Source organism: Ranitomeya imitator, chromosome 1 (genome assembly GCF_032444005.1).
Source record: "Ranitomeya imitator isolate aRanImi1 chromosome 1, aRanImi1.pri, whole genome shotgun sequence".
Taxonomy (NCBI): Eukaryota; Metazoa; Chordata; class Amphibia; order Anura; family Dendrobatidae; genus Ranitomeya; species Ranitomeya imitator.
The window spans coordinates 524651197-524665947 of NC_091282.1; positions in this window are offsets into that span (position 1 = coordinate 524651197).

Consider the following 14751-nt stretch of genomic DNA (forward strand, 5'->3'; position numbering starts at 1 on the left):
GGTACTCTGCTGAGTAGTAGAAATTGCTACAAGGCCCAAAAGGATTTCCTGGGCTAAATGCCGTGGAAATAGTACTTAGGTAAACAGGCAGTATAGCTTGCTTCATGGGTGGGGTACGCTGCTGAGTAGTAGAAATTGCTACAAGACCCAAAAGGATTTCCTGGGCTAAATGCCGTGGAAATAGTACTTAGGTAAACAGGCAGTATAGCTTGCTTCATGGGTGGGGTACTCTGCTGAGTAGTAGAAATTGCTACAAGACCCAAAAGGATTTCCTGGGCTAAATGCCGTGGAAATAGTACTTAGGTAAACAGGCAGTATAGCTTGCTTCATGGGTGGGGTACTCTGCTGAGTAGTAGAAATTGCTACAAGGCCCAAAAGGATTTCCTGGGCTAAATGCCGTGGAAATAGTACTTAGGTAAACAGGCAGTATAGCTTGCTTCATGGGTGGGGTACGCTGCTGAGTAGTAGAAATTGCTACAAGGCCCAAAAGGATTTCCTGGGCTAAATGCCGTGGAAATAGTACTTAGGTAAACAGGCAGTATAGCTTGCTTCATGGGTGAAGTACGCTGCTGAGTAGTAGAAATTGCTACAAGGCCCAAAAGGATTTCCTGGGCTAAATGCCGTGGAAATAGTACTTAGGTAAACAGGCAGTATAGCTTGCTTCATGGGTGGGGTACGCTGCTGAGTAGTAGAAATTGCTACAAGGCCCAAAAGGATTTCCTGGGCTAAATGCCGTGGAAATAGTACTTAGGCAAACAGGCAGTATAGCTTGCTTCATGGGTGGGGTACTCTGCTGAGTAGTAGAAATTGCTACAAGGCCCAAAAGGATTTCCTGGGCTAAATGCCGTGGAAATAGTACTTAGGTAAACAGGCAGTATAGCTTGCTTCATGGGTGGAGTACGCTGCTGAGTTGCACCAAATTCTACTAGGCCCAAAAGGATTTCTTGGGCTAGATGTCGTTAAAAAATAGTACTTAGGTAAACAGGCAGTGTAGCTTGCTTCATGGGTGGGGTACGCTGCTGAGTAGCACCAAATTCTACTAGGCCCAAAAGGATTTCCTGGGCTAGATGCCATTACAAAATAGTAGTTAGGTAAACAGGCGGTGTAGCTTGCTTCATGGGTGGGGTACTCTGCTGAGTAGTACAAAATGCTATTAGGTACAAAACAATTTCCTGGGCTAGATGCAGTTAAAAATTAGTATTTAGATCAACAGGTGGTGTAGCTTGCTTCATGGGTGAAGTACGCTACTGAGTAGCACCAAATTCTATTAGGCCCAAAAGAATTTCCTGGGCTAGATGTCGTTACAAAAATAGTAGTTAGGTAAACAGGCGGTGTAGCTTGCTTCATGGGTGGGTTACGCTGCTGAGTTGCACCAAATTCTACTAGGCCCAAAAGGATTTTTTGGGCCAGATGCCGTTAAAAATAGTACTTAGGTAAACAGGCAGTGGGTGGCTGGGCTACTCTGCTGACTCGCAGACACTGAAGCTTTGGAGCAGACCTCTGAATCCCAGGCCATAGTATGAGGAAACAACTATGCAGACGACCCCACCCACCTGGAATTGACAATGGCAACGTCATGTTAAACTCAGCAAGGGGACTAAATAAAAGAGTTTCCATTTTTTCCAAAAATTCGGCCACAGACACCACTTAAGTGGCATTAATTTCGCCAGAGTTTTTTAAAACGGTTGGTGAGGTGATTTTCAAATATCATCAAGCTTTTAGTCTCCCCAAGATGACACAGGAGTAGAAAAGTCCTTGCGGATCCAGGATTTGTTCATCTTCATGAATGTTAGTCTGTCTACATTGTCACTGGACAGCCGCGTGCGCTTATTTGTCAGCACACCACCAGCAGTTCAGAGAGAACGCTGGCTGCGGGGCACGACAAGATCTCCAAGGCGTGAGTTGCGAGCTCAGGCCATTTTTCAAGATTGGAAGCCCAAAATGAGCGAGGGTCCAGTTCCACAGTCATGGCATCGATGTTAACTTGGAGATACTCTTGTACCATCCTCTCTAGGCTTTGGCTGTGCATCAGACTTCTTGTCTCCTGTGGCCTTGCAAAAGATGGTATGAAAAAATCTTGAAACGATTGGAAAAAATTGCTGTTACCACCAGATACGATGTTACTGTTACGGTTTGAGTGATGACTCGATAGTCTCACGGTTGGCAAGTTAGAACTCAGAGATTCACTACGTGCACCACTGGTGTTTTGTGGAAAAGCAGATGTTAGATTCTGTAACAGTCTCTGCTGATACTCCTGCATGCGTGAATCCCTTTCTATGGCAGGAATTATTTTGCCAAATTTGCTTTTGTACCGGGGATCTAAGAGTGTGGCAACCCAGTAGTCGGCATTACTTCAGATTCTGACAATCCAAGGGTCATGTTGCAGGTAGTGCAGCAAGAAGGCACTCATGTGTCTTGCGCATCCAGGAGGAAAAGACCTTGTTGTCTTGGTGGTGGCAAGGTGAGAATCATGCTTCCTTCGTCTGCCCTCTCCCCCCAACCTCGCACAACAGAAATTTGATCAAGGTCTCCCTCATCTGATGAGTCTTCCATGCCCAGTGCCAGTTCGTCCTCCACTTCTTCCTCGCCTCCTGCACCTTCCTCAACAGTTTGGCTGCTACCATGCGCCCTCGGTAACCCCTCTCCCCCAGCCGACATGTAACGCCCCTGTCCATGTCTACTAATCCAAGTGTCTGTGGTGAAATGCACCCTGTCACACACAGAGTTTCTCAAGGAAGCGGTGATGTTGTGTGCGACATGCTGGTGTAGCGCAGGCACAGCTTTCTTTGAGAAGTAGTGGTGACTGGGCATCTGGTACTGGGGCACTGCGACGGACACAAGGTCTCGAAAATCCTCTGTATCCACCAGGCGGAAAGGCAGCATTTCTGTAGCCAACAGCTTGCAGACGGAGAAATTCAACCTCTTAGCTTTGTCATCGCTAGGAGGAAATGGTCTTTTACTTGTCCACATCTGAGGGACTGAGGGCTGGCTGCCGTGCTTTGACGGAGTTGAGTACTCAGTCAAACTCAGTAAACTGCTGGTCTGTGAGGAAGGTGCAGGCGGAGATGTTATGTTGCCTTGATCAAAATGTGGTGTCGATGATGGAGAGCACTCAACACCAGCAGGTGTTTCCACTTGCAAATGTCCTGACGACCTGCCAATCACACTGGCTGTTGCAGGTAAAGAGGTGGAAGGTCTGCATCCAAAACCATGTGTGACTGCTGTCCTCACAGTCACAGAGGATGAAAAGGATGCGGATGCACTTGATGGGGCAGACGGTGGTTGACCCGGCCCACTAGGCTGAATTGTAGCACAGTGAGCTTCCCACTGCAACTTATGCCTCGTATCCATGTGACGGTTCATGCATGAAGTACTCAAGCTAGTGATTTTTTGGCCTCTACTGAGATTTTGTTGACAAATCTTACAGACAACATGAGTTGGGTCATCCTTTGCGATGTCAAAAAATGCCCAGGCTATGCAAGGCTTAGAGCCCGTGCGACCTGAAGAGCCACCACGACTTCTGGTCTGAGGCACAGTTGGGGTTGAGGATGCAGTTGTTGATGTGCTTCCAGTACTCCATCTCTGTCCAGGAAGGTGCACCGTTGCCTCGTCGTCAGACTCGTCACTAGCATCCTCCTCCACCTCCTCTGCTGACCTCATGGACTGGTGGACTGGGGGTTGACAGTAAGTGGGGTCTACAACCTCATCATCATCATCCTGTGTGTTCTCACACCCGTCGTCCTCAGAGCCAACCTTTTCCTGCCCCGACTGAAAAGTGAAGTTTTCGTTACAGTCAGGTATCTCAGTCTCATCATCATCTTCCTCATTGTCTCCACCAACAGGAGTTACAGTTTGGGAAGGAGGGTCTACATTATGCTCAGAACCTTCTTCATCTGGGCCTGGATCCGACTCACAAAGATTCTGGGCATCAGTGCAGATCATTTCCTCGTCTGGATTCACAGAAGCTCTGGAGCAGACCTCTGATTCCCAGGCTATAGTATGCGTAAACAGCTCTACAGACTCAACCATGTGTGTTACCCCATGCTCAGACGGGCAGCTGGAGACTTGGGAGCTGTGAAGAAGCAAGTGTGATTGGGGTGACAACTCTGAGGACTGGAGTAGTTGTGATGTTGAAGTTGACATGGATGAGAGCCCACTTGAACGAGCACTTGATATCCGTTCAGGCACCTGCTGATTTTGTGCCTCATCTGGAATTTTTGGCGATGCTTGTAGCGATGGTCGTAAGAAAGGGATCATATCAGATTGTCCATGAAAAGAAGTAGACATCTTACTTTGGCTAGAAGATGGTCTTTCTTCTGCAGATGTTACTGTTGCTTTACTACCTACCCCACGGACACAACCTTTTTTTCCTTTTCCAACACGCCTATTCCCCTTTCCACCAGCAGCAGGTCTTTTGCCACTCATTTTAGTGCTTAACTAATTGGCAACTCTGTTGGCACGACAACCGATGGATGAAAACCGAGCAGAACTGAGTGGCCAAACTGTGGTACTTGGCCCAAAACTATTAACTGGATTAGATGCAGTGAAAATTGAGATACACAGGCGGTGTAGTTAGTTTCACAGGCGGGCTACTCTGCTGACGTGCAGACACTGCTCCTAGGCCCTAAACTATTTACTGGATTAAATGCAGTAAAAATAGAGATACACAGGCGGTGTAGTTAGTTTCACAGGCGGGCTACTCTGCTGATGTGCAGACACTGCTCCTAGGCCCAAAACTAATAACTGGATTAGATGCAGTGAAAATTGAGATACACAGGGGGTATAGTTTGTTTCACAGGCGGGCTACTCTGCTGACGTGCAGACACTGCTCCTAGGCCCAAAACTAATAACTGGATTAGATGTAGTGAAAATTGAGATACACTGGCGGTATAGTTTGTTTCACAGGCGGGCTACTCTGCTGACGTGCAGACACTGCTCCTAGGCCCCAAACTATTAACTGGATTAGATGCAATGAAAATAGAGATACACAGGTAGTGTAGTTAGTTTCACAGGCGGGCTACTCTGCTGACGTGCAGACACTGCTCCTAGGCCCTAAATTATTAACTGGATTAGATGCATTAAAAATTGAGATACACAAGTGGTATAGTTAGTTTCACAGGCGGGCTACTCTGCTGACGTGCAGACACTGCTCCTAGGCCCAAAACTAATAACTGGATTAGATGCAGTGAAAATTGAGATGCACAGGCGGTATAGTTTGTTTCACAGGCAGGCTACTCTGCTGACATGCAGACACTGCTCCTAGGCCCTAAACTATTAACTGGATTAGATGAAGCTAAAATAGAGATACACAGGCGGTATAATTAGTTTCACAGGTGGGCTACTCTGCTGACGTGCAGACACTGGTCCTAGGCCCTAAACTAATAACTGGATTAGATGCAGTGAAAATTGAGATACACAGGCGGTATAGTTTGTTTCACAGGTGGGCTACTCTGCTGAAGTGTAGACACTGCTCCTAGGCTCAAAACTAATAAATGGATTAGATGCAGTGAAAATTGAGATACACAGGCAGTATAGTTAGTTTTACAGGCGGGGGCTGCTCTGCTGACGTGCAGATACTGCTCCTAGGCACTAAATTATTAACTGGATTAGATGCAGTGAAAATTGAGATACACAGGCGGTGTAGTTAGTTTCACAGGTGGGCTACTCTGCTGACGTGCAGACACTGCTCCCAGGCCCTAAACTATTATCTGGATTAGATGCAGTGAAAATTGAGATAGACAGGCGGTATAGTTTGTTTCACAGGCGGGCTACTCTGCTGACATGAAGACACTGCTCCTAGGCCCTAATCTATTAACTGGATTAGATGCAGTGAAAATTGAGATACACAGGTGGTGTAGTTAGTTTCACAGGCGGGCTACTCTGCTGACGTGCAGACACTGCTCCAAGGCCCTAAACTATTAACTGGATTAGATGCAGTGAAAATTGAGATACACAGGTGGTATAGGCGGTATAGTTAGTTTCACAAGCGGGCTACTCTGCTGACGTGCAGTAACACTGTGTGCATACCTGCTGATGGAGGGATTTGCCGTGAGCAGGTATGCACACAGCGTTACTATTTTACCTTTGACCTCCCTTACATGGTTCCTATAGGAGTATATCTGAACTCCATTATGCATTGACACTTTACTTTGTGCCCACTTGGTTAATTATTAATCGGCACTACCCCATATTCACTGGCCACTTTGGCACTCCTTATAGGTACAATTTGATGACCTTAGACTATATGGTTTCAGTAGCCCTTAAAGGGCACATTGGTTACCATCTGTTACATTTAGGTCTTTAGGACACTTCTTAACATATATGCTTTGTTGAGAGGTACTTTATTGATTATAGTTGCATCTACTTTGTGGTCAAAATATTCTTTTCTGTAATCCAGAGCCTGCTGGTGCATGTACAATTAGTTATTTATTTATTTATCCCTTTTTTATATGTATTTATATTGATACACTACTCGGATTTGCTCTGAGTCCATTCTGCCGTGTTCTCATTCCCCTTGTATTGTGTACATTTGAATATTATTCATATTTTTGTCTTTTAATTGATGTTAATAAAATTTCTTAAATTTTATTTTTGGTTTGTTACTTCCCTTTTACTTTGGGTATATATTTGAATGCGGCGGCGGCGCTGGTGGGGGGGCGGGGGGTTATATATATAAAATATATATATATATTTTTTTTTACTTTATAATGTAGGATTATCTTTCACTAGAGTATAACTTTTTAAGATACGTAGTTCACATTTACATAGAAATTCCTTTTTCCTCTTAGTGAATTATATCTTTTATCCTCCTGTGCTAAAGCGTTAAACTAATTTAATGGAACCTGTCACCCCCAAAATCGAAGGTGAGCTAAGCCCACCGGCATCAGGGGCTTATCTGCAGCATTCTGTAATGCTGTAGATAAGCCCCCGATGTATCCTGAAAGATTAGAAAAAGAGGTTAGATTATACTCACTCAGGGGCGGTCCCGGTCCGGTCCGATGGGTGTCGTAGTCCCGTCCAGGGCCTCCCATCTTCTTACGATGACGTCCTTTTCTTGTCTTCACGCTGCGGCTCCGATGCAGGCATATTTTGTCTCCCTGTTGAGGGCAGAGCAAAGTACTGCAGTGCGCAGGCACCGGGCCTCTCTGACCTTTCCCGATGCCTGCGCACTGCAGTACTTTATTCTGCCTTCAGGGGACCACCCCTGGGTGAGTATAATCTAACCTCTTTTTCTCATCTTTCAGGATACATCGGGGGCTTATCTACAGCATTACAGAATGCTGTACATAAGCCCCTGATGGTGGTGGGCTTAGCTCACCTTCGATTTTGGGGGTGACAGGTTCCCTTTAAAAGGAGCAAGCAAATTAAGTGGAGTATTGGTGCTAGTAATAAACACCCCTCCCTTTCCCTTTGTAAAAAGGATTCATAAAGACCTGATGAAGGCTTTTTTCAAGCTGAAACGCGTTGTTTTTATTTGGTACATTAAAAATAATTTTTCAAAAAAATAAGACGATCTATCACATGTTACAATTATCGGAAGCGCCACAAAAAGCATGTTTGGTGCTCTAGGAGGTGCGTTCCTACATAATGCTGTACATGAGAGCTCCCTCTCTGCTCCGATCAGTACAATGTGATTGCAATCACGCTGTGTCAGTGGTCTACATAGTGGCCCGGACCAAAAGATGGCTGCGGGGTCACCCAGGTATAGTGGCCTGTAAGTTCCTGCTCAGAAGAGGAGCTGACATGCCTCCTCCCTGTATGCAATACTGATGTAGTACCCTGCAATGCAAAAGCATTGCAGAGTATTAGATGGCTGATCAGGGCAGGGAAAGTTGATGTCCCATCCTGGGACAAGGTAAAAAAACTAAAAATAAACTTTTTGGGTTTTTTTAAATCACAAAATAAAAAAATAAAAATTATACCAGGAAATACATATATTAACCCCTTAACACCCAACGGTGGTTTGCACGTTAATGACCGTGCCAATTTTAACAATTCTGACCACTGTCTCTTTTTAAGGTTATAACTCTGGAATGCTTCAACAAATCCTGATGATTCTGACAATGTTTTCTCGTGACATATTGTACTTCATGATAGTGGTAAAATTTCTTTGACATTACCTGCGTTTATTTGTGAAAAAAATGGAAATTTGTCGAAAATTTTGAAAATGTTGCAATTTTCCAACGTTGAATTTTTATGCCCTTAAATCACAGAGATACTGTATGTCACACAAAATAGTTAATAAGTAACATTTCCCGCATATCTACTTTACATCAGCACAATTTTGGAACCAATATTTTTTTGTTAGGGAGTTATAAGGGTTAAAATTTGACCAGCAATTTCTCGTTTTTGCAACACAATTTTTTGTTAGGGACCATATCACATTTGAAGTCACTTTGAGGGGTCTATATGATAAAAAATAACCAATTGGGACACCATTCTAAAAACTGCACCCCTCAAGGTGCTCAAAACCACATTCAAGAAGTTTATTAACCCTTCAGGTGCTTCACAGGAATTCTTTAAAAAAAATGAACATTTAACTTTTTTTCACAAAATATTTACTTCAGCTCCAATTTGTTTTATTTTACCAAGGGTAACAGGAGAAATTGGACCCAAAAAGTTGTTGTACAATTTGTCCTGAGTACGCCGATACCCCATATGTGGGGGTAAACCACTATTTGGGCGCATGGCAGAGCTCGGAAGGGAAGGAGCGCTGTTTGACTTTTCAATGCAAAATTGACTGGAATTGCCATGTCTCATTTGGAGAGCCCCTGATGTGCCTAATCATTGAAACCCCCCACAAGTGACACCATTTTGGAAAGTAGACCCCCTAAGGAACTTATCTAGATATGTGGTGAGCACTTTGACCCACCAAGAGCTTCACAAAGGTTTATAATGTAGAGTCGGAAAAATAAAAAATCAAATTATTTCACAAAAATGAACTTTTTGCCACCAATTTTTTATTTTCCCAAGGGTACCAGAAGAAATTGGACCCCAAATGTTGTTGTGCAATTTGTCCTGAGTATGCCGACACCCCATATGTGGGAGTAAACAACTCTTTGGGCACATGGCACAGCTCAGAAGGGAAGGAGCACCATGTGACTTTTCAATGCAAATTTGACTGGAATTGAGATGGAACGCCATGTTGCGTTTGGAGAGCCCCTGATGTGCCTAAACATTGAAACCCCCCACAAGTGACACCATTTTGGAAACTATACCCCTAAGGAACTTATCTAGATGTGTGGTGAGCACTTTGACCCACCAAGTGCTTCAAAGAAGTTTATAATGTAGATCCGTAAAAATAAAAAATCATATTTTTTCACAAAAATGAAATTTACTCCTATTTTTTTTCCCAAGGGTACCAGAAAAAATTGGTCCCCAAAACTTGTTGTGCAATTTGTCCTGAGTACACTGATACCCCATATGTGGGGGTAAACCACTGTTTGGGCACATGGCAGAGCTCGGAAGGGAAGGAGCGCTATTTGACTTTTCAATGCAAAATTGACTGGAATTGCCATGTCTCATTTGGAGAGCCCCTGATGTGCCTAATCATTGAAACCCCCCACAAGTGACACCATTTTGGAAAGTAGACCCCCTAAGGAACTTATCTAGATATGTGGTGAGCACTTTGACCCACCAAGTGCTTCACAAAAGTTTATAATGTAGAGTCGGAAAAATAAAAAATCAAATTATTTCACAAAAATGAACTTTTTGCCACCAATTTTTTATTTTCCCAAGGGTACCAGAAGAAATTGGACCCCAAATGTTGTTGTGTATTTGTCCTGAGTATGCCGACACCCCATATGTGGGAGTAAACAACTCTTTGGGCACATGGCACAGCTCAGAAGGGAAGGAGCACCATGTGACTTTTCAATGCAAAATTGACTGGAATTGAGATGGAACGCCATGTTGCGTTTGGAGAGCCCCTGATGTGCCTAAACATTGAAACCCCCCACAAGTGACACCATTTTAGAAACTATACCCCTAAGGAACTTATCTAGATGTGTGGTGAGCACTTTGACCCACCAAGTGCTTCAAAGAAGTTTATAATGTAGATCCGTAAAAATAAAAAATCATATTTTTTCACAAAAATGAAATTTACTCCAATTTTTTTCCCAAGGGTACCAGAAAAAATTGGTCCCCAAAACTTGTTGTGCAATTTGTCCTGAGTACACTGAAACCCCATATGTGGGGGTAAACCACTGTTTGGGCACATGGCAGAGCTCGGAAGGGAAGGAGCGCTATTTGACTTTTCAAAGTAAAATTGACTGGAATTGAGATGGGACGCCATGTTGCATTTGGAGAGCCCCTGATGTGCCTAAACATTGAAACCCCACACAAGATACACCATTTTGGAAAGTAGACCCCCTAAGGAACTTATCTAGATGTGTTGTGAGATCTGTGAACCCCCAAGTGTTTCACTACAGTTTATATTGCAGAGCCATGAAAATAAAAAATATTTTTTTTGCACAAAAAATATTTTTTTAGCCGCCCGTTTTGTATTTTCCCAAGGGTAAAAGGAGAAATTGGACCCCAAAAGTTGTTGTCCAAAGTGTTAGGGGTCGAGTTCCCACTTCTGCACAGGGGGAATCTCAAGCCACCTCCGCTGCGGTCTCCCATTCTTGTCCAGCCGCAGTGGAGTCTGCTCAGCAGGGACATCGGTCCCAGCGTCTTGCTCATTCTCACTCTGTTCTGAGAGTTACTGCTGCTTCTCCAGTCTCTGCTATTAAAGTCTGTGCTGGTCAGCAGCGAGCGGACTTCTCTGGGACTAAGTCCTTGTCTGCACGTACTGAGCATGCCCAGCGTAAGGTCTCCCGTTGGAGATCGAGGGTCATGTGCTCAGGCTCTGCAGCACATTCCATTGGTCCTCTTGGCAGGTCCTAGAAGGGCAAAAGTGCTGTGGCCACTTCCTGTGCTGCTGCTATATAAACTGCACATGACCGCACGGCCATGCGCTAGTATTGTCAAACAATTGCTAATGTGTGTATGTTGTGAGTGCAAGTCGTCCTTGGATACCCCTACCCTATAGTATGACTGTTCGCGGAAGGTGTATGGCTGCTACCTAGCGCCCGACTTATCCTACAGCACTAGTCACACAATATAGCGTCCAGTTGCTGTGACCGCCAGTATGGCGCCGTGCACTTCCTCTGTGCTTTCCTTACCCAAGCCTGGGTGGTTAGTGGCGTTCGTCAGTGCGGCACTGCATGCTTTTCTGTTCCATTTCACACCCAGTTGCGGTGTTGCGCCAGCAAGGGTCTAATCGGACTTCAGGTGCGGTACCGCGGTCCTGTGCCTTAACAGGATTGCTTCTTTCACGCTGGGTGAGGTTAACCCACGCGTGTATACTCTAGTGTACCGCCATATAGTCTGCTAATTGCTAGCAGCAGGTTTTCACCTGCACGGTGGACCCCGGACTGCGAACGCATCTATACCATCTATCTTGGTGCGTTCCGCCAGTCCTAACAGAATACTAGCGCCAGGGTCTGGCTAGTAAAATGGCGGACGACCAGCGTTTACAGCGGTACATCCAGCAGCTGGAGGGAAGGTTGGCGGCTCTTGAGCGTTCAACCTCAGCTGTGGATGTTACTGCTGTCGCTGTTCAGGCTGCAAGTGTGGCTGCAGCTACCTTGTCCACTGCCGCTCCTCTACTGACGCTATCTCGCCTCCCGCTACCAGAGAAATTTTCTGGTGACAGTAAGTCCTGTAGGGGTTTCGTGAGTCAGTGCTCAATACATCTCGAGCTTCTGGTCTCTCGTTTCCCTACAGAGCGGGCTAAGGTGGGCTTTATAATTTCCTTATTGTCGGACAGGGCGTTGCAGTGGGCTACGCCGCTGTGGGAGCGTGGCGATCATGTGGTGCAGAGTGCTCCGTTATTCCTGAGCACTCTGAAACAGGTCTTTCTAGGACCTCGTGTCACCCATGACACGGCGCTCCAACTGTTGGTACTGACTCAGGGCTCGTCCTTGGTCAGCTTTTTTGCCGTCCATTTCCGCACTCTGGCATCTGAGCTGGAGTGGTCGGATAAAGCCCTTATCCCTATATTTTGGAGGGGGCTGGCTGACCACGTTAAGGATGCTCTGGCCTCTAGGGAGATTCCCGCCACACTGGAGGAGTTAATACCAGTATCTACTCGCATTGACCTCCGTTTTCACGAGCGGAGGTTAGAGCGAGCCCAGTGTAGGCAGAGGTTTCGGCTGGCTCCCACCTTCGCCAAACCTTTGGAATCTCCAGTCCAGGCTCCTGAGTTCCAGGAACCTAAGGTGGTGTCACGAGCGGAATCTAAGTCCCAGACCGCTCGTGCACTCCAGGGTTGCCATGTTTGCCAACAGTCAGGACATCTTGCCACCAGATGTCATCAGCGGTCGAGGAAACGTCAGCGTCTAGTGGTAATAGGTGGAGGTGCACTAGACACTGCGACGTTTGCCTCCAAATTGTCCTTTAAGGGGACAATTACCTTTGGCTCATCCTCCCACTCGGTAGACCTCTGCGTGGATTCTGGGGCGGAGGGCAATTTTATGTCTTCTGCCTTCGCCCAACGTCACGCAATACCCCTGGTTATGCTATCTCAACCAGTAACGGTACGAGTGGTGAATGGGTCGACACTCCCCGCACAGATAACACATCAGACCATCCCTGTTACTCTGTCCCTGTCGCCATCCTATCAGGAGATTATTTCTCTGCTCGTCATTCCTGAGGGTATTGATGAGGTCCTGTTGGGGATACCTTGGCTACGGTACCACTCTCCTCACATCGAGTGGTCCTCAGGCAGAATTCTGGGATGGGGTGAATCATGTGGGGGTAGGTGTCACCGAGAGTGCGTTCAGGTTGCTATTACTGAGGTACCCGCAGATCTATCCTCTCTCCCCAAGCAATATTGGTCTTACGCAGACGTGTTCTCCAAGAAAGCGGCGGAGACCCTTCCGCCCCATCGCCCCTATGACTGTCCTATCGATCTCTTGCCTGGTGCGGAGCCTCCCCGGGGTCGAGTTTATCCATTATCTCTCCCGGAGACGGAGGCCATGTCTCAGTACATTCAAGAGAATCTGGCAAGAGGGTTTATCAGGAAGTCAGTGTCACCTGCTGGGGCAGGGTTCTTCTTCATGCAGAAGAGGAATGGGGAGCTACGTCCATGCATAGACTACAGGGGTCTTAACTGGATGTCTTCCTGGAGCAGAACAATATTGTATCATACAATTAGGTTCTGTAGAAGGACGTAGATCTGGGGATTTATTATGATGGAATATAGGCTGAACTGGATGGACAAATGTCTTTTTTCGGCCTTACTAACTATGTTACTATGTTAACGCTATCACCGTTAAGAACAAGTATCCTTTGCCCTTGATATCTGAGCTCTTCGATAGGCTTCGGGGAGCAAGGGTATTTACTAAATTAGATCTGCGGGGTGCTTACAACCTGATTCGCATCCGTGAGGGGGACGAATGGAAGACGGCGTTTAACACCAGAGATGGGCACTATGAGTATCTGGTGATGCCCTTCGGGCTCTGTAATGCCCCAGCCGTTTTTCAAGACTTTGTCAACGACATCTTCCGGGATATGCTTTCCACCTCAGTTGTAGTCTATCTGGATGATATTCTCATCTTTTCTCCAGATATTGACTCCCACCGGAGAGATGTTGGCAGAGTCTTCGACCTCCTACGGGCAAACTCTCTTTACGCTAAGTTGGAGAAGTGTATGTTTGAGCAGGAGTCTTTGCCGTTCCTGGGCTATATCATCTCTGCCCAGGGATTGGCTATGGATCCTGCCAAACTACAGGCTGTGATGGACTGGCAAGAGCCCCATTCTCTTAAAGCGGTGCAGCGCTTTATGGGGTTCATTAACTATTACCGCCAGTTCATTCCCCACTTCTCAACTCTGGTAGCTCCCTTGGTAGCCCTCACCAAGAAGGGAGCGAATCCTAAATTGTGGTCGGAAGAGGTCTCCAAGGCCTTCACTTCTATTAAGTCCCACTTTGCTAGCGCTCCCATCTTACATCGTCCCGATGTGGATAAGCCATTCCTAATGGAGGTGGTGCCTCGTCCGTTGGTGCTGGAGCAGTCCTCTACCAGAAGGATGTTCAAGGTCGGAAGCATCCATGCTTCTTCTTCTCTAAGACTTTCTCGCCAGCAGAGAGAAACTACTCCATCGGGGATAGGGAGCTGCTAGCAATGAAGTTGGCCTTTTCAGAGTGGAGACATCTTCTGGAAGGTGCGCGGTTTCCCTTCCAGGTTTACACTGACCACAAAAATTTGGTCTACTTACAGACAGCCCAGCGGCTAAATTCTCGCCAAGCCAGATGGTCCTTGTTCTTTTCCCGGTTCCACTTTTCTCTTCATTTTCTCGCCGGGGAGAAGAATATTCGTGCTGATGCTCTCTCTCGCTCCCTTATGTCAACTGAAGAGGAGGAAGAGGAGCCTCGGCTTATTGTTCCCTCTGAGAGCCTGAGAACCGTAGCACCGGTTTCGCTTGAGTCTGTGCCTCCGGGCAAGACTTTTGTGCCCATTAATTTGCGACCGGAGGTTCTCTCTTGGGCTTATTCGTCCAGAGTGGGTGGACACTTTGGGACAAAGAGGACATCTGAGCTACTGGCGAGGACGTACTGGTGGCCGCATATGGTCCGGGATGTCAGGGATTATATTCTGGCGTGTGTCTCCTGCGCCAAAAATAAATCTCCGCGTCAAAGGCCAGCTGGGTTGCTCTATCCCTTGCCGGTGGCAGATAGGCCCTGGGAGATGGTCAGGATGGACTTTGTCG